This window comes from Lactuca virosa, chromosome 9, assembly GCF_052849685.1.
Source record: "Lactuca virosa cultivar CGN04683 chromosome 9, Lactuca_virosa_CGN04683_v6, whole genome shotgun sequence".
Lineage (NCBI taxonomy): Eukaryota > Viridiplantae > Streptophyta > Magnoliopsida > Asterales > Asteraceae > Lactuca > Lactuca virosa.
Genome location: NC_136434.1, coordinates 257,055,373 through 257,076,831, shown reverse-complemented (window position 1 = coordinate 257,076,831; position 21,459 = coordinate 257,055,373).

Genomic DNA, 21,459 nt, shown 5'->3' with positions numbered 1-21,459 from the left:
AAAGCATTCGTTATCACTGTGTCGAGAGATGTGGAAGGATATTGGTCATCTGGAGATGAAGATGATGTGAGTACTGGTAGAAACATGTGTCTTATTGCTAGAAAAACCATCGAATGTGATGAAGGCTACTGATCATCTGGATCAGAGGAAGATTATGATTATGCTGAACCAAACTACTGCTACATGGCGACCAACGACCCACCCGGCAGAAGCATCGTTCAACAGGTAAAATCTATGATTACTAATAATAATTTTGATTTATCTCTTTGTGAACCATATCTAACCCAGATCCAATCAGATATGAACATCATTTACAAAGCCTATGAGTCTGCCATAAAAGCTAGTGAGAAGATGGAGAGTGAATTAAGTCGTCTTAGATTTCGTTTCCAGGATAAGAAGCTTAAGATAGAGTCTTTAGAGCATGCACTTGTAATGTCAAAAGATGAATGTATCATTCTTAAAGACAAATTTGAAATCACTTATTCTGAAAGGAATGTTTTAATTTCTGATAATAAACGTCTGAATGCCAAAATTGATGCTTTACTGATTCCATAAATATTTTTGAAGCAAATGAAAGGATGACTCACAATTTTCGTCATCCTTGGTCCAAAGCACCTGGTCTTGAAAGCGAGTTTCCGAAACCAATTTGTTATCCCTTGAAGGAGTTACAGAACCTAACTTTTATGGGAGACATTCTGAACCGCAAACATTCGGATACCCCTGTCTTACCTTTGGCACCCCTTCATGTAACCTCAAACAGATTTTCTTCCCTGATTCCTGAGTTTCAACCAATACTTGTCAAGTGTCCTGATTCCACGCCTTTTCCGCCTCTGATACCCGTGTACCTGAATCAGACCTCAGAATTTTCTCCCAGCATTCCTTACACTGTAGTTCAAATTCCGAATTCCTCCAAACAATTACCTTGTTGAGGAAATTATTCCGGAGACAACTGGACCTGACTCTGATAGATCAGATTTTGTATGGGCATCCTTAGATAATGACGTTGAGGTATAAACCTTAATTGATGATTCATCTGATTTGTGTGTTTCGGACTTGTAACACCCCGTTATTTTCTTCTTGTAAATCAATGCAATTTAATCAAAAGTTAGACTCGTTTTTGCTATCTGTTTAGTGTATTTAAGGTCAGTATGAGAGTCTATAAGCCTAGTATACTTAAGGATTGGGTGTTATGAAGTATTAGCTCGAGATCAGAAGGCTGTTCACGAACCAGAAAGTCCAACACATGAGGTTCACGGCCGTAAACCTTGTTCACGGCCGTGAACACTCTTCTAGCCGTGAACCACCCTCCATATATATGGGATAACTTCATTTTTACTTCATTTCTCCAAACTCCAGCCGTGAACTATCCATTCTCTCTCAAGTATCATCAAGAGAAGGCTCGCTTTTCACTCCAAAAACATAAGCATCTCATCCCTATTCTTGTTTATGCTTGGAAACCCCTTTGTTCTAGCCTTGATTCATCATTGTTCATCATTGTTCTTCATTATCTTCAAGATCTTCATGGGTGTACGACCGTAAACCCTTCATAAGATCTTGGGCCGTAAACCCTCCCATGACCGTGAACCCCTAAAGTTTGGCCGTGAACTCCTTTCTTTCAATCACATATGATTGTAACACTTCATTTTAAGTGTTTCCTAACACTTAAGGTTGTTCACCTTTCATGATTAGTTGTTATATACACTAATTATACACATATATATGTCAATATATGCCAATTACGATCCATTTGTGCTCGGGACTTAGCTTGGCATACCAAACATCCTATATCGTATCTTCAATCAAATCTCCAACATAAGGTGAGTTCATACCCCTTTAATCTACCTTTGAAATGTTTTTAAATGCTTTTAGGGGGGGGGGGGGAATACAAGTAGAAGCAATTCTAAATTGTGTTAATAATTGTATGTGATATCAATCATACAAAGGATTTTCTTATGCTTTTAAGGATTACCAAATACTTCCAAAATGACTTAAAGTCATCCTAAATCTTTAAAGTCATGTAAACGCTTTTTGAAACACTGTTAAAACTCTTACTATTCTATTAAACTCTTTGAAAAAGGTTTTATAAACTATTTCATATTATAATTGTCAAAATCATGTTCATATATGTATAAGTATATAAATAAGACTTAAAGGGGTTAGGACTAATGAGTTACCTTATCTCCTTTTCCTTGTTTGGATGTGGTTTACGGTGAGGTTATTTATCCGAAGGTCGTTTCCTTCTCAATTATATACATTATACATATGGGAATATAAAAGGTTACTTCAGTCGGTATCATTCCTTTGTATCATGCTGAGCAAATGAATACATTCAGGAGAGATCATGCTACTCAGATAGAACGTATAACTTATAATAGGTATAATTTATGAAAAAAAACGAGAAATCTATTTTTCTAGATAAGTATACGAGGTCTAAACTACATTATCAAGAAAATGATATAATTCGATCTTTACTCAAAGTAAAATATGATGGTACGTATTCAGGACATAGCAATACTTGCTATGTTACATTCTTGTAACCAGAGTCTCTAGGAGGGAGAGCAGACATTGTGTGTATAGATCTATACGGGACTCACAATCCCACATCCTGACTGCTAGCTACAGTCCGGCAGACCAACCATGGGGTGACAAATGTCACATATTCAGTTTCGACACCAGTGGGTCGTCGTGTTCATTCTAGTCCAGCATGGTTACAACTTTATCACATTTTAACCCTAATTAACCAGGTTAATATTAGGGTAGTTATTCACCAGTAGTTTATTCTTTTTAAGAAATACTACCATAGTAATCAATTTCCATTATCATAACGATTTTATGGGGATTTAAAACTACTTATCATAACAGTTTTATGGGGATTTAAAACTACTTATCAGAATGGTTTTATGGGGATTTAAAACTACTTTACAAAATGGTTTAATGGAGATTTAAAACCACTTTTCACCATTAAAACGGAAAACATTCTTTTCATAATTTTATGGATGGTTAAAATTATGTTATACCTTATTATAGGTATAATAATACTTGAATGAAACATAATCCCTCACTTTTTCAAAACTAGTGTAACATAAAGGACTTAAATGGTTAATTCTATAATTCCTTAGTTTATACATCAGAGTTATGTATAAGTAATATCCGATTGGAAGTGGAATGTGTGATTTCCGCCTTACTTCCTGTTCCTTGTTTGGTTGTGGGCTTAGGGCAGATTCACACATTTAACTGTCCGTTCGATATTAGGTTATATATAACTAGTATAAACTAAGTAATTATAGAGGGAACTATTATGGTTATTATATTATCACGTCAGAAAATATAGGATATTCTGGAGGAACCAGTTAACTTTTTCCAAGAACTTGGAGTATACTTCATATAACTAAAATACTTATGAACTCACCAGCTTAAATGCTGATCTACTCTTTCAAAATAACTTGTATTCTCAGGAATCCAGTAGACAGGTACACTCCCGGAGCTTTTGAGAAGACTGCCTGGTACTGTGCTGCGTCTTATGTCTTCTACCGTATCTACTTTGTTGTTTGAATATGTAATGTTTAAACACTTATGTAAAACTTATACTTATTAATGCAATGGCTGTTTGTACTTTGATTACTATAATGCATGTGTTGTGATACTTACATGACGTCCTCCACCCCCGAACGTTTCTGCCGTTCTGGTTTGGGGGTGTGACAGATTGGTATCAGAGCATTGTTTATAGTGAACTCAGTATATCAGTCATAAAAGATATACAACTATAAACACATTGGGATAAAAACACTCTGACCAAGAGTTATACTTTAAAAATATAATAATATTTTATAAAAGTATAAGTACATGTAGAATATATATACTAGAACGAGTATCACGAGAATAACAAAACAAAAGTATTCGGATGTTGGACATTACAGTTAAACCTGGATAGTTATGTAATCATAACTTGAATCAATATAGCCTGATCAACTATATTCATTTGAGATATGACCAACATGTGTTTGGGAGCGATTGTAGAAGTATTTTAGGATGCTGTAATAACCAAACTGAAAATATATCAACTTCTTATATCTAGAAGTTCAAGAATCAAACATATAATTAAAATACTATAGACGTATTTTAGATACCATAAATAAACTTTTGGGAAATTTTAAAAGATCTTTTCTGGTAAGTCTATAATTACTAAGTGAATACGATAAGGTTATATATAGTTGAGATTTTATAGACTTAGAATAAGTGATTTGCACTCTACTCCCTTTTCCTTGTTTGGATGTGGTTTTAGAGTAGGATTACTTATTCGAAGGTCTATTTGATCTGGATTATATATAATCGGTACACACTATGTGATTATAGAAGGACCGGAAAGGATCATCTTCGTAAAAATTTAAATTTACTCATAGATTCTTTAGACATTTCCATTCTCGTATAAACCACTTAGATAGATGTAGCCACTCCAGCAACCAACAGAGGAATCAACGAGGATCCATTAGAATTTCATTAGGAGAATTCTGAGAAAGAAACAGATGAGAAGTAAAGAAACTATAGAAATCATTAGAATTTCATTAGTTCGCATGAACTTCCGGGATTCGAACTGTTCATTATGAAGTAATGGAGATCAGAGTTGGAATCGAAAGTAATACGGCACAGAAATTCAATATACCTACGGAAGAGAAAAACACCATATAGATACCAGGAGAGAACAAATCATTATCGCCCAGAATAGAACGGAGAACAGAGGAAAACCACGTGTGTTATATGCAAAGTGTTTGAATGCCTTTTCATCTCAGTAATAACTAATAAATAATCCAACCTAGTGAGTTAGTGATTACATTACTCACATTAGGTATTGAGCCTATCGTCTTTCCCTGACATGGCTAATAAAAATAAATCGGATCACAAAATCTTAATTGAGAGTAAATATTTCTCAAATTCATGAGTCTATTTTATGTAGACTCTGATATGAATTGTTTTCAAATCTTTCCGAAGTTGGAGTATGACATTCTCCAACCAAAGATAACTTAGTTCGGTTGACACTCGGTTTATAATCATTCTAGAAACTTAATTTTACTCTTTACCAAGACTGCATCATAGGGATGTAGGTCGAAACATTGAGAACCGAATAACAAAACGAAAAATTTATATGTATATATAAATAGTTAGAATACATCTAGAGACAACTATCGTTGCTCACGAACTCATTTTCTCATCGTGTAGCGGAATCATGCCTCCGAAGAAACGTAACCAACCCACCAGTAAAACACCAATCCTTTAGGTAGATTCAGCTACGTTTCAAGCTGTAGTCACATCAGCCGTAACGGTTGTCATGGCTGACCTTAATGCTAACAACGCAAATGTTAGTGTAAATGTAATCGGTAATCCCGATCGTGGTGATAACCAATTTCACCAACAAGTGCTTAATCGTAAAGACACTCCGGACCTCAAACCTAATATCCTGAAACAAAAGTTCGAGAACGAGAAAGGGAGTTGTTCAACTCAAGGACCTACTGAAGGGCAACAGGCTGGGACAGTCAATACCCCCATTATCCCTGCTATCCCAACACCGACCACGCCGTACTTAGGAAACCTCCCACACTGCAGCAAATGCAACTACCATCATCATGGAGTCTGCCGAGTGCTGCATTACTTAAGATGCAACATGAAGGGGCACACCGCCCGCATCTGTAGGACCCCGGTCGAGTTTATTACTTCAACTACCAATATTGGAACCAGTCCAAAATGTCATATTTGTGGTGAAATAGGACATTTTAAGAGGGACTGTCCAACATAGAAGAACGATGGGGGAGCAGGAGGAGTTTGACCCTAGAGAATGGGGAAGCATCAAAGAACTCTGCTATATTTTGGTACGCTTCCAAACCTCAATAATTATTTATAAGTATGATTACTCTCTCGTTCAAATTAAATCACAACATTCATATAAAATTCGAAACCCTAACATGTATGCTATGATGGCTTAGTGTATACATTAGGATCATTTATAATTAAGAATTGTAGACTTAGAGTGAGTGATTCCGCCTCATTTCCTGTTCCTTGTTTGGTTGTGGATTTAAGGCAGGGTTGCTCAGTCGAAGGTCTTACCAATCTTAATGATACATGACTTTTATACACCAAGCGATTATAGAAAGACCTAGTAGGTGTCATTTCATGAAAGTCCATAATTTCAAATTATCAGAAAATGCGTACTGTTAGTGCTCGTTAATTTCAAATCAAAAGTTTGTGGTAATAATACCAAGGACAAAACCGAAAGCACTGAACACCATATGTGCATAACTAGCACATCGTCCTGATAATCTTTTCTTCCAAATCGACTTAATAATTATTTTTCATCGAGGAATTCCGACATCATTAGTCGACGTGGTTTGGCTTGGTCCTTACCATGAAAATTCTTATACTGTGTAAAAGAACTTTTTCCTTAAATCAGCCGTTAGATGAAATCCTTCCAATCCATAACGAAAACCCTTATATCACCTCTCACTTCAAAACTTCAGAAGTAACCATGCGAGGGGTACCACACCCTTCTAGCCTACTCAGTAGATAGGAAACTTGAAACGAAAAGCACCGAAGTAGTCTCAGAAGTCAGTAACCACCGAAGTACCCCCAATAGTGTTGGGTTTTGAGCATTCTAACACTCCTATGGTGTACATGCAACCCTATAAACCTTGGATCTATGTTTTCTCTATTATACATGCAAATATTAACTATTCCAAGGTTTCATACTAACTAGCATATTATGAAGCACCTATACTACAAAGTTCTAGTTAAATGACATACCTTTTGATGTAGCTTGATGTCTTCAAGCTTTAAGAGCTTAGCCCCAATAGTGTGGAAGCCTCAAATGGAATCACAAATCACCAAAACACCTTGGAAGAACTTGAGAGAATATGTATGCACACTAAAATCGGCCCACTCTTATTTTCACACACTTGTGTAATTTTGTGAGCCAAGGACCCCTTTATATATTATGGAGGATTAGGGTTACATCCATGTAAACCCTAATACCCATGACCTTTCATTTACATAGGATCCATGGGTTAAAAGCTCCATGGACCATCCATGAAAGCTTAGCCCAACCTAAATGAACTTGGCCCATTCCATATATATATATATATATAAGTCCATATTTAATTAGTTCTTTTTGATCACTTAATTAATTCTAAATTAATTCTTGATCAATACTAATTAAATAATATGATTCCATATTAATATATTAGAACTTATAATATATTAATATAAATCATAAATATACTATTCTCAAAAGACTATCCATATAAATTGTGCCGGTGAAGTGCAACCCAAATGGACCATGCCGGGTCGGGTCAAGTACATACCAAATATAGTTATGGACTTAGACATTAATCCAACAGTCTCCCACTTGGATAAGTCTAAAACTATTATTGAGTATGACTTCAAAACCTAACTGGCAATCGTAGCTCTTAAAGCCGCTGTCGAACTCTGACCTTGTCAATGACTTGTCCATTAGATAAGGGATCATATATTCCTCCATTCTAGATATCATATGGACTGAGACATGGATTATAATCATTCTCTCTGTCCATTTGTTGTTTCCCGATTTTTGATTTATGATGACTGACTGATTAAACAAATCAAATCAGTCCTGGCTTGGCCAAGCACTCACATGTGTCATTGCTAAATCATCGAGGGGCCCACATATATCGCTTTTATCCCGAAGGTAAAAGGAATGGATAAACTTCGACTCATATGGCTTGTTCTACTACTTGTTGAATCATACACAAAGGCATGTTTTATAACATCGAGTTACCAAATGCGTTTTCGTGCAATCAATGTATAACCAACTCATAGTAACAACTCATATCTCTAGGTTTGAAGAATATAAGATATTATTGTCTCATGATCGCTCGTGATAAAATCCACGAAGTGATTCAAATGAGCGCAGGTTGAATCCAATACTCAGAACTTATGAGCACTCATGAGTGTTGTAGCACCACTTTGTCCACCAACTTGGACCTCTACAAACCAACCCATGACAGTCTTGATTCATATCTACTTCCAACATATGACCGACTGTGGATGGTTTGAATAACTTAATCATTCAGGAAGAGCGACTTAGTTATTCTGGAAGTCAAAACATGCAAAGTGAAACACAAGAATAAATGAATCAAATATGGTATCAAACCCTATGAATATAAATAAACACTTTTATTTATCACCATACTGATTACTCATTATTCATTGTTTCGGTTTTATCAACTTTATACTTGAATTAAAAACACTAGTTGTCCCATGCTCCAAGCATTTAAACAATAGCTTTGCCATACACCAAGTATGCACTCTATGTTTGTCTATGATCCTTACTTTGTGAAATAAACCAATTGAACATAATTTCAATGATTCTAATTTCACACTCCCAAATCCTTATCGAAAAATGTGAGAATTTCAAATTCCTATCATTTATCGAAATCTGTTTAGATTTTAAACTTATATGCACTGACCCTCCTGTAATGAATATGTACAAAGTCATAAAGACTTGTCAACAGTCATTATAAGGTATTCCAATGGAGATCAACTCCATGGAAACTAAGTCTCATATTCAAAGTACATTGCTTTGGACATGCTTCTTGCATTAAGTTTTCTAATCTTACACAGATAACTTCCACCTATGGAGACAACTCCATATTCTCATTTTGACTATCACTTCTGAATAAGAGATGCCTCTTTTCAGAATATGTCAATATGGTCCTTCCAAAATTAGCACTATACTTCCAACTGTCCCTGAGCAACCAATCTTTGGTAAACCTCAGATTGTCCTCGACAATTGCTTAATCATTTTAGTCATATCCAATTCTAGACCTTTTCCCTTTTTAATGCCTCTGGGCATTTGGAAAAATTTAGAAATGACAAATATTATAGCACATGCAATCGATCCTGTACCCAAAGCAAATGGTACACGATTCATGATGTCTCACATAAAGACATGATTCTAGACCAGTCTTTTGCTACAATATTTTTATTTGCCATGTTTTCAAAATTTGACTATGAAGAGGGATGCCGTAATCATAATCGAATTTTGAGAACGCAATATATATAATTTCCTTAAGTTGAACCAATCCAACATGAAATTCATATATATATTCTTGACTAAAGATGATTAAGGTCTCAATCTAAGCCTTTAGAACTGAAATGAAGTATATCCTTTCCCTTAATTATAGCAAAACAACTTTTTCAATCCCTGCAGCCTCACGAATTGAAACTTTTGTTTTCTATAATTAACATTGCTAACTTGAAACACTAACAATAATTATCATGCTCCCACTAACATGATGATTATTAGCATAACACTTATGCTCCCACTAGCTTTGACATGTACTCATAAATCAGCTGGACTTCTAGAAATCAATACTTTATTGACTTTCTTACCAAAGTTCAGATTTCTGATACGAGATGCTTTGATAAAACTTTATCAAAATCATACACCTTTCCTTAGATAGCATGCATGTGTGTCTAAACAATTTCAGAACTATGAAAAGGGATGTCGTAATCATAGTCTCAGTTGTTTAGACCTTTTGCCACCTACTTCAAATCTACTTGGTGGAAGTGTTTCCTCACCATCATTTTCATGAATCGGAGAGAAACCTTATGACCCTTAGATTTTATGGTGTATGTGTTCTTATCCATGTGAATCGTCAAAACCATAGTCACAAGACAAGGATAATGACAAATCCAAACTCATATAGACTGAACTTATGCAATCTTAACTTCTTGCCACCTGGCAGTACAAGGCCTGCCATTGCTTCCAAGTTGTTATGCAACCAATTGAGAACTTTCAGAACTCCTATGCAAAGCCAACTTTAACTGGAATGGGCACAGAATATGTCAACACGATAGGTTATAAACCTCAAGTTGTGTGCTAGTGAAGAACCTCAGGTTTTATTCTTGATTAGTTCTTGAAATTCGTTTTAGGATCTTTAAGACTCCCACTATCCTCTTGACATATAAGACTATCTTGCCAAATATTCAAGAGATAGTGCGGATTCTTTATCAAGACAAACACTTCACACAATTGGCCTTAGTTGGTCTTTGTTTTATCCAAAACATCACAACTTGCCAATTTCAAATGTACAAGAGTAGGACACTTTTACTCTTACATTTGACAAGTGTTTTAAACCTTTCTTTAAGATATGTCACTCAAGTTACAATCTTGGAGTATGACTCTAAGAATTGTTTTGGAACGAAGTATGACTCATCTTCCTGATCTAACCATTTCAACAATTCATGACTCCTCTTCTTAGTCATAAGAATGCACTAAGATGACCTTTAGAGGACTAATTGTGATATGATTTCTAAATCATTAAGATGATCACAAACATGATACTAAAGTACTCTCCCATCTTTTCAGATTTGAGAAACTTTTATCTTTCTGCCTAATTTGATTCTTCCCATTCGTTCTGCCATACATTGAGACTTTTCCAATGTTTCAGAATTATACTTAAACTTGTAAGTATAACCATATTTACTAAACTTTAGTAAATCAAATAGTCTTAACGAGCTTTGTGGTGGACATGACCAGTGCACAAGAATGTGTACTCGATCCCTTTAGTCCTTCACTTGACTCACACATCCATGTGAACAAGTAATTAGTCTTGATTTTCCAATGCTTGAAAGTTCTCATTCATCATACTATTCAACTTGCATGATTCCAAGTTTCGGTCCAATTGAAACTTGGGCGATGAGGAACTTTCCTGATTTGGTAAATTTAGACACTACCACAAATGAAAGAATCAAATCCATTTTCCAATATTGCTGTCAGTGGAATCATATAAGTAACAATTTTCCACAAATGCCATTGTAAGGATACTTCAAATAAATAAAATTAAACAATTTTCTTTTATTTTAAAACTTTGCGGAAAAACTTATCCTTACAATCCACATGGAAAATTGTTGTTATCTATTCCTTAGCAATATATCATAACTTCTTAAGCAACTGCTCAAAATTCTGATGCGATCGAAATCCACCTTCGCGATCAGAATCAGCATATACTTCCTTTAAGATTTCTCTCTATTCTTTTATTCTTAAAACATCAACATGTGACCCAGTCACATCATGTAATGTGGATCTCAGAATAGAACTTAACAGAGTTAGATAATGGGCTCTACCTGATGTAGAGTCAAACTTATTGACTTTAACATCCTTAGGTAAATTTGGCAGCTTTGCAATCAACGCCCCTTCCTTTGGCAAAATAAACATATGGACCCTTTGGTAATGGGACTATCTCAGACTTAGCCTTTCTCTTTACCATTTGGTCAACCGGGTTGACTATGGCCAATCCCTTTCCATTGGGAAGAGAATGCTTTTTCTGGATTTCCAGTGTCACCATTGTCACTGTCCATAAAGTTTTTGGGAAGTTGATCTTCTAATCAAATTTGCTTTACTATCGTTCCAAATCATTGCTGATTCAGCAGCACCAAGCAAATAGATATGATCATTAAGGTTCATGTCATAGTCTGTTTCATAGTAGTCCCAAAGGAACTCACTATGTGACTTATAAAGTGATTGAACATCCAACTTTCTCAAGACTTTGACACCCAACTCTCCCGGCTTGTCAATATGTGACTTCATCTCTAAGATGTGATCACACATAGACCTTGCTTGCCATTAGGGCTTGAGTGACCTTGAACTTGTGGGTTAGGGAGAATAATTGGAGGAAGTGGAGGAAGAGAAGTATGACTTCCATGAGCCAAACTCGGGAAGTCATATTCATTAGGAAAGCTTGGTTTGGGAAGATCATTGTTTATTAAACCAGACATCAACAATGGGAGAAATTCACGTAAAGTTGATTTAAGTCCTTAATATAATACCCAATATGATATATTAAGGCTAGGACCCAACAAACTATTTTATAACTTGGAAGAGGGATGCCGTAATCCAAGCTATAAAATATTTGAAGGTAGGTGAATGACGATTCACCAATTTCCACCAAGATAAACGAAATGTATTATTAGGTTTTAATTGGTTTTGAAACTCCTAGATTCTTTTGAGATTCATTGAACTTTTCAATGGCACGTTTCAATCTCGAGTGTGCCCTTCAGGTTTTGTGACTGGGATGCCGAGGATCACAAAACAAGGTGTGAAGTAACCATGCAAATATACTTGGTACCCTTAATATTTACCCCTCAATCGATGTGTCGGTTAACCACACATGCTCCACCGATGCTATGATAAACATTAAGTTACCCTTTGCCTATCTTGTTAAATCAAGCTAGTGTGCCGGTTAACCACACACGCTCCACTAACTGACTTAAGAAAGTGCAAAGTGTAATTTCATGGGTTAGCACCAAATTCACATTTTCCTAAGTAACTAAGATTGGGAATTTATAAATGTTTAGTTACTTAGTATTTGTCATTAATACTTATAATTAAGGGAGAATTATAGTCCTTGTCCGACCTGTTCGGCTAACGACCCTCCACCGGTCAAGGAAGCGATGAGTGAGAGTGGACACCCATTAAACTGCCATTTTATAGGCAGTAACCTTATACCCCCCTTATAGACCGGCTTCGTGAATGAGGCCTACTAATGGTAAGACGACTTGCTCTTATACATATAATATATTAAACTTTTAATATTATAATAGTATAAGGGTGTATTTTAGACATTTAAAATACTTGGTGGTTTAATCTATTAATTAAACTAGACTTTTAATTTAATTAAACTCAAACCATATATTTATGGATTAATAATACTCTTTTAATTAAACGCTTTAATTAACTATTAATAAAGTCCATAAGAGTTAATTTGAACTATTCAACAAAACATCATAATTCCAAATATTAAACTCAAAATTAAAACCATTTAATTAATTGTTTAAGTTATGAACCCAAGAGTTTTAGAATTCAATTCTTTTTTTCATAAAAAACTTTTCTCAAATTCCAAAACTTGAGGGCAAGTTTTGTAATTCTTGAAAACCTTTGGATTCCATAACTTATGGAATTAATGGTGTTTTATGATGAAACTTTCCATGTTCCATAACTTAAGAACAAGTTATGGAATTCTTTAAAACATTAACACCAAATTTTGTAACTCCATAAAAACTTTGAATCAAATTTTTTTTTATTAAAAAAAAAACTTTCATATCCATAACTTATGGAAGTTTCAAAAACCCTTAAGATCACAACTTTAAAAAAAAACTTTTGAGCTCCAAAATTTTATGACAAAATATGTAACTCCTTAAAACATTTAGATCAAACTTTTAAAACTAATAAAATAATCATATCATTTTATCTTTTACTAAATTTGACCTAATTCAACTCATATAACAAATGATTCAAATTTTACAAATAATTCGTTTTTCACAAAACAAGAAATTATCTTAAAATTTGACAAACGTCATGTTTTTTTTTCCTTTTTTTTTCAACTTGAAAATAAAACATTTGCATCAATATAACAGAAAACAACCCATGACTCTGATACCACTGTTGGGTTTTGAGCATTCTAACACTCCTATGGTGTACATGCAACTCTATAAACCTTGGATCTATGTTTTCTCTATTATACATACAAATATTAACTATTCCAAGGTTTCATACTAACTAGCATATTATGAAGCACCTATACTACAAAGTTCTAGTTAAATGACATACCTTTTGATGTAGCTTGATGTCTTCAAGCTTTAAGAGCTTAGCCTCAATCGTGTGGAAGCCTCAAATGGAATCACAAATCACCAAAACACCTTGGAAGAACTTGAGAGAATATGTATGCACACTAAAATCGGCCCACTCTTATTTTCACACACTTGTGCAATTTTGTGAGCCAAGGACCCCTTTATATATTATGGAGGATTAGGGTTACATCCATGTAAACCCTAATACCCATGACCTTTCATTTACATAGGATCCATGGGTTAAAAGCTCCATGGACCATCCACGAAAGCTTAGCCCAACCTAAATGAACTTGGCCCATTCCATATATATAAGAGTCCATATTTAATTAGTTCTTTTTTATCACTTAATTAATTCTAAATTAATTCTTGATCAATACAATTTAAATAATATGATTCCATATTAATATATTAGAACTTATAATATATTAATATAAATCATAAATATACTATTCTCAAAATACTATCCATATAAATTGTGCCGGTGAAGTGCAACCCAAATGGACCATGCCGGGTCGGATCAAGTACATACCAAATATAGTTATGGACTTAGACATTAATCCAACAAATAGATCTCATAGGAAAATTATTGTACCACAGGTCAAGTTCAAGAATAGAGACTAAGAACTCATTAGGTTAATCTATCACTGCTAAGTGTATACGTGAGAGTGGTATATAATTTATACTTACCAAGATTTAGGATGTGTGATTCCGCCCTATCTCCTGTTCCTTGTCTGGTTGTGGACCTGGGGCAGAGTCACCCATCCGAACATTTTGTCAAATCTAAATTATATACGACTTGTATACATGAGGTAATGGTGGATGAGTCAAGTATGAGTCTTATCATGAACTTCTAAGCAAAAGCCCGCAGGCTTACTGTAACAATCAGAGATATATGAGTGGGAGTGGTAGCAGATTATAATGGACTTTTTAATCAAGTTACCAAGGCAACAGGTGGACTTGATGCCATTTTGGGTGATCGTCGACAGATTAGCCAAGTCCGCGCACTTCCTACAATTTTAAAGAAACGGGCAAAATAGAGAAGATAACTAGAACGTGCGTTAGAGAGATTAGTAAGATCGGTGTTCCAATATCTGTTATCTCCGTTAGAGATAATAGAATCACCTCCCAGTTCAGGCCAGTCACATCAGGGGTCCCTAGAAACTAGGCTAAACATGAGTATAGCCTACCGTCCACAAACCGATAGACAGAATGAAAGAACGATTCAAGCATTAGAAGTCGTACGAAGAGCATATGTGATTGAATTTGGTAGAGCAACAATACTCACTTGTCAACTAGTCGAGTCCTTGACCATGCTAGCAATTAAAATTGCTCCATTCGAAACCCTCTTTGGTCGCAAGTGCAGATTCTCTCTGCACTAGATTAAAGTAGATGAAACGCAACTAGCTAGAGGTCCAACTTCCAGACAGCATCTTCGCTGGTCCAAAATCATACGAGAAACTACCGAGAAGAGAGTACGAATCAGGAAGCGACGTAAGGCTTCCAAAGTCAATCAGAAAAGCTACGCCAGCAATAAGAGAAAATCCTTGAAATTTCAGGTTGGTGACCACGTCATGTGATGGTCTCACCCTGAAAGCACATGATACGCTTCAGAAAGCATGGAATACTAAATCCAAGGTACATAAGATCATTCGAGATTCTTGCTAGATTTGGTCCAGTAGCTTATAGACCCCGACTACTTCAAGAATTCAATAATCTACATCCTACCTTCAACGTCTTTATCTTGAAAAGTATTTATCCGACGAGACCTTGTTTTCCCACTTGATTAAATCGAGATAAAAGAGAACCTTAACTTTGTGGAAGAATCCGAAGAAATCCTAGACAGCAAAGTTATTTGAAGTAATCAGATCCCTATCCCGATAGTGAGAGTCCACTTAAAGTGCATAGCAAGGACCCAAATTCACTTGGGGTCGCGGGGATCATCAAAACCATAAGTATCCCTATCCCGATAATGTAACACCCCGTTATTTTCTTCTTGTAAATCAATCCAATTCAATCAAAAGTTAAACTCGTTTATGCTATCTGTTTACTGTGTTTAAGGTCAGTATGAGAGTTTATAAGCCTAGTACACTTAAGGATTGGGTGTTATAAAATATTAGCTCGAGATCAGAAGGCTGTTCACGAACCAGAAAGTCCAACACATGAGGTTCACGGCCATACACCTTGTTCACGGCCGTGAACACTCTTCTAGCCGTGAACCACCCTCCATATATATGGGATAACTTCATTTTTACTTCATTTTTCCAAACTCCAGCCGTGAACTATCCATTCTCTCTCAAGTATCATCAAGAGAAGGCTTGCTTTTCACTCCAAAAACATAAGCATCTCATCCCTATTCTTGTTTATGCTTGGAAACCCCTTTGTTCTAGCCTTGATTCATCATTGTTCATCATTGTTCATCATTGTTCTTCATTATCTTCAAGATCTTCAAGGGTGTACGGCCGTAAACCCTTCATAAGATCTTGGGCCGTAAACCATCCCATGACCGTGAACCCCTAAAGTTTGGCCGTGAACTCCTTTCTTTCAATCACATATGATTGTAACACTTCATTTTAAGTGTTTCCTAACACTTAAGGTTGTTCACCTTTCATGATTAGTTGTTATATACACTAATTATACACATATATATGTCAATATATGCCAATTACGATCCATTTGTGCTCGGGACTTAGCTTGGCATACCAAACATCCTATATCGTATCTTCAATCAAATCTCCAACATAAGGTGAGTTCATACCCCTTTAATCTACCTTTGAAATGTTTTTAAATACTTTTAGGGGGGGGGGGGAATACAAGTAGAAGCAATTCTAAATTGTGTTAATAATTGTATGTGATATCAATCACACAAAGGATTTTCTTATGCTTTTAAGGATTACCAAATACTTCCAAAATGACTTAAAGTCATCCTAAATCTTTAAAGTCATGTAAACGCTTTTTGAAACACTGTTAAAACTCTTACTATTCTGTTAAACTCTTTGAAAAAGGTTTTATAAACTATTTCATATTATAATTGTCAAAATCATGTTCATATATGTATAAGTATATAAATAAGACTTAAAGGAGTTAGGACTAATGAGTTACCTTATCTCCTTTTCCTTGTTTGGATGTGGTTTAAGGTGAGGTTATTTATCCGAAGGTCGTTTCCTTCTCAATTATATACATTATACATATGGGAATATAAAAGGTTACTTCAGTCGGTATCATTCCTTTGTATCATGCTGAGCAAATGAATACATTCAGGAGAGATCATGCTACTCAGATAGAACGTATAACTTATAATAGGTATAATTTATGAAAAAAAACGAGAAATCTATTTTTCTAGATAAGTATACGAGGTCTAAACTACATTATCAAGAAAATGATATAATTCGATCTTTACTCAAAGTAAAATATGATGGTACGTATTCAGGACATAGCAATACTTGCTATGTTACATTCTTGTAACCAGAGTCTCTAGGAGGGAGAGCAGACATTGTGTGTATAGATCTATACGGGACTCACAATCCCACATCCTGACTGCTAGCTACAGTCCGGCAGACCAACCATGGGGTGACAAATGTCACATATTCAGTTTCGACACCAGTGGGTCGTCGTGTTCATTCTAGTCCAGCATGGTTACAACTTTATCACATTTTAACCCTAATTAACCAGGTTAATATTAGGGTAGTTATTCACCAGTAGTTTATTCTTTTTAAGAAATACTACCATAGTAATCAATTTCCATTATCATAACGATTTTATGGGGATTTAAAACTACTTATCATAACAGTTTTATGGGGATTTAAAACTACTTATCAGAATGGTTTTATGGGGATTTAAAACTACTTTACAGAATGGTTTAATGGAGATTTAAAACCATTTTTCACCATTAAAACGGAAAACATTCTTTTCATAATTTTATGGATAGTTAAAATTATGTTATACCTTATTATAGGTATAATAATACTTGAATGGAACATAATCCCTCACTTTTTCAAAACTAGTGTAACATAAAGGACTTAAATGGTTAATTCTATAATTCCTTAGTTTATTCATCAAAGTTATGTATAAGTAATATCCGATTGGAAGTGGAATGTGTGATTTCCGCCTTACTTCCTGTTCCTTGTTTGGTTGTGGGCTTAGGGCAAATTCACACATTTAACTGTCAGTTCGATATTAGGTTATATATAACTAGTATAAACTAAGTAATTATAGAGGGAACTATTATGGTTATCATATTATCACGTCAGAAAATATAGGATTTTCTGGAGGAACCAGTTAACTTTTCCAAGAACTTGGAGTATACTTCATATAACTAAAATATTTATGAACTCACCAGCTTAAATGCTGATCTACTCTTTCAAAATAACTTGTATTCTTAGGAATCCAGTAGACAAGTACACTCCCGGAGCTTTTGAGAAGACTGCCTGGTACTTTGCTGCGTCTTATGTCTTCTACCGTATCTACTTTGTTGTTTGAATATGTAATGTTTAAACACTTATGTAAAACTTATACTTATTAATGCAATGGTTGTTTGTACTTTGATTACTATAATGCATGTGTTGTGATACTTACATGACGTCCTCCACCCCCGAACGTTTCTGCCGTTCTGGTTTGGGGGTGTGACATGACTCTCAAGTAATTTCAAAAACCACCTTAGTGCCAATCAAACCCAAGTTTAACAACCTATCTGTTGGCCAATGTTCCAAGTCATCATCTGACTCTAGGAAGAAACCTTCTTTGAATAGATAAGATGTCGTCGATCCTAAGATAAAAGCCAAAAATACACTCAATAAGGAAATTAGGTGAAGAAAAAAATTCCAGGTTCACTGAGAATTCCAAAAAGAAAGTATCTCTGACTGTAAGCCCGACCACTAGGAACCCTAAAACATTTGCGCCTATTAAGACTCTTAAAAGGCCATCCATTCCTCCTCGTTCAGTAGTTCAAAACAAAGCTGTCAGTCCCATTCCAAAAAAGACTGTTGATACTTGTCCCACAAGAAATAACTCTCCTCGTACTGTTTCCTCTGTTTTCATTGCTAAATCTGATGGTATGAATTTTAAACCTCAACATCTTTCAAAACCGAATGTACCATCAAAAACAATAAACAAAGAAAGTTTTGTTAAAAACACTGTCACTCAAACCTTTTCAAATAATTCAAAACAAAAACTTGAGTGGAGAGCTAAGAGTGTTGAAAAAGATTTTGTAACTTCAAGTAACACTGTGATTCCTACAACTTCAAAAACAGTCGGTTCGAGAAAAGTTGTTCCAAAACAACCTGTTGTTGAATTTGATTTATGGATCAGTGAAAAGACTTTAGCATTTTGCTTATTTCCCAAAGGATCTCGGAACAAGCCTTCCAAGACACCTGTTGCTCAAAAGTCACTACCAAATCCCAAAGCCCGTGCCCAAGTCCCAGAACCTAACTCGGAGCCTAAAAACTCCAAACTTCACTAATTTTTGCAGGAACTCTATGCTTTGGAACAATATACAATATGGTGTATTGATGTGCTTGTTCCATGAACATGACGGGGCAGAAAGATTTTCTGCGTGATCTCAAACTTTCACCAAATGCTGGCTATGTGACGTATGGCAACAACTCCAATTCTCAGATTCGAGGTTATAGCATCCTCACCAATGGAAACTTCTCTGTATAAAACGTGGCATGCGTAGCTGACCTGAAGCATAACCTAATCAGTGTGGCTTAACTTACTGATGCAAATCGTCGAGTTGAATTCTGCAAGAAACATAGCTATGTCATGTCTGAATACCGGAAATAATGTCTGATCAAGTTAAATCGCAACAAGAACATGTATCCTATTGATATAAACATGATTGTTGGCAAGCCTCAACTCTGCCTACTCTTCAAGGCAGTTCCTGATGTCAGTTGGTTATGGCATCGAAGGCTTGCTCATCTAAACTTTTGATATATGAATGATCTTGTTTCCGGTGAAATGGTCAGAGGTCTGCCTATCCTCAAGATCGAAAACGATCATCTCTATGCTGCCTGTGAATGTGGGAAGCAATCGAAGAAAGGTCATCCTATCATCATCAAAAAATCAATCTCGGAACTGTTAGAACTGCTTCATATAGATCTTTGTGGACCCTCCACTGCAGAAAGTCTACATCACAAGACATACATTCTTGTGATTGTGGATGATTTTACAAGGTTCACCTGGGTTTTCTTCCTTAGGCTCAAGTCAGAAACTGCCTCGAAACTTATTACTTTCATTAAAGGAATTGAGGTTCTAGTGAAACTGCCTATTCGTCGAATCAGAAGTGATAATGGTTTGGAGTTTACAAATGTCACCATTGAGAAATTCCTATCCGATAACGGTATTGACCACAATTTCTCATCTCCCTACACCCCTCAACAAAACGGTGTGGTTGAAAGACGCAACATAACTTTAGTTGAAGCTGCTCGATCGATGCTCAATTTTGCAAATCTTACAATTTATCTTTGGGCTGAAGTCGTGTCCACTGCTTGCTTCACTCATAATCGTAGCATCATCAATTGACTCCTCAATATGACACCGTCCAAAGTGATGAATGGTCGTAAGCCGAGTATATCCTTTCTGCATATCTTTGGCTGTTGGTGCTTTATCAAAACCAATAGTGATCAGCTCACGAAATTTCATCCCAAAGTCGATGAAGCAATCTTTCTTGGATACTCAGCAAAATCAAAAGCTTACCGAGTTCTGAATCGTCGAACTCGTGTTCTTGAAGAAAGCTTTGATGTCACCTTCGATAAACTATGTTTGGAATTCTGGCCCAACCCATGTTACAACCCCCATCATGGAGTCTGATGCTCCATCGCCAGGATGTCTGAATCCTCAAATAATTCATGAAGTCGATTTTGAACATATATCTATATCTACGTATACACATATAGAAATGCAATTATTATAATGCATATGCATATGTGCATATCTATGTATACACGTATTGAAATGCATATGCATATGCACATAGTAAAATACATATACTCATGCACATATGAAAATACATATACATATGTCACATACATATGTATGAACCTAATCAACATGTATATGCATATGAACATACGAAATGTATATGCATATGCATATATTTAAATACATATTTATATGAGAAATATAAAATGAAAATGCATATGAATATATACATATAGAAATGAAATTTATTTTCATGTGCATATGAAAATGTATATAAATATGCATAAGCTTGTTAAAAATCAAACAAGATGCAGAAATCGAAGCTTATATGAATATGCTTATACATATGAAAATTAGAAACATATGCGTATGAACATGGATATGAAATGTATATTGATATGCATATGAAAATACATATGGTTTTGAAACAGTGAAGAAAATCTGAAACATCCCAAAAATACAGTCCAAAAATTTCGTTTTGAAATCATTTAAGAAAACCATAATTCATCAAACATCACAATAAAGATCATAAGTCATGTATCTCAAATCATCATAACAAAATAATGTATCAGAATCATGTGTCAAAATATCATAGTGAAAACATCTCAGGCTAAACAAATGGTGTGTGCACTGCAATCATCCCGAGCTCCTCTTTTGAAAACCGAAGTACCTGAAACCAAAATTTGAAAACTGTAAGCACGAAGCTTAGTGAGTCTCCCCAAACTACCACATACCATACACATGATCACATAACTTGGGCGTTGCCCACTACATCGGGCCCCGCCCGACATCGGATTGAAGTCCGGCATTAGGCCCTGCTCGGCATTGGACCAAAATCTGGTATACATATGAACATGTCAACCATACATATAACATAATAAAATAACATAA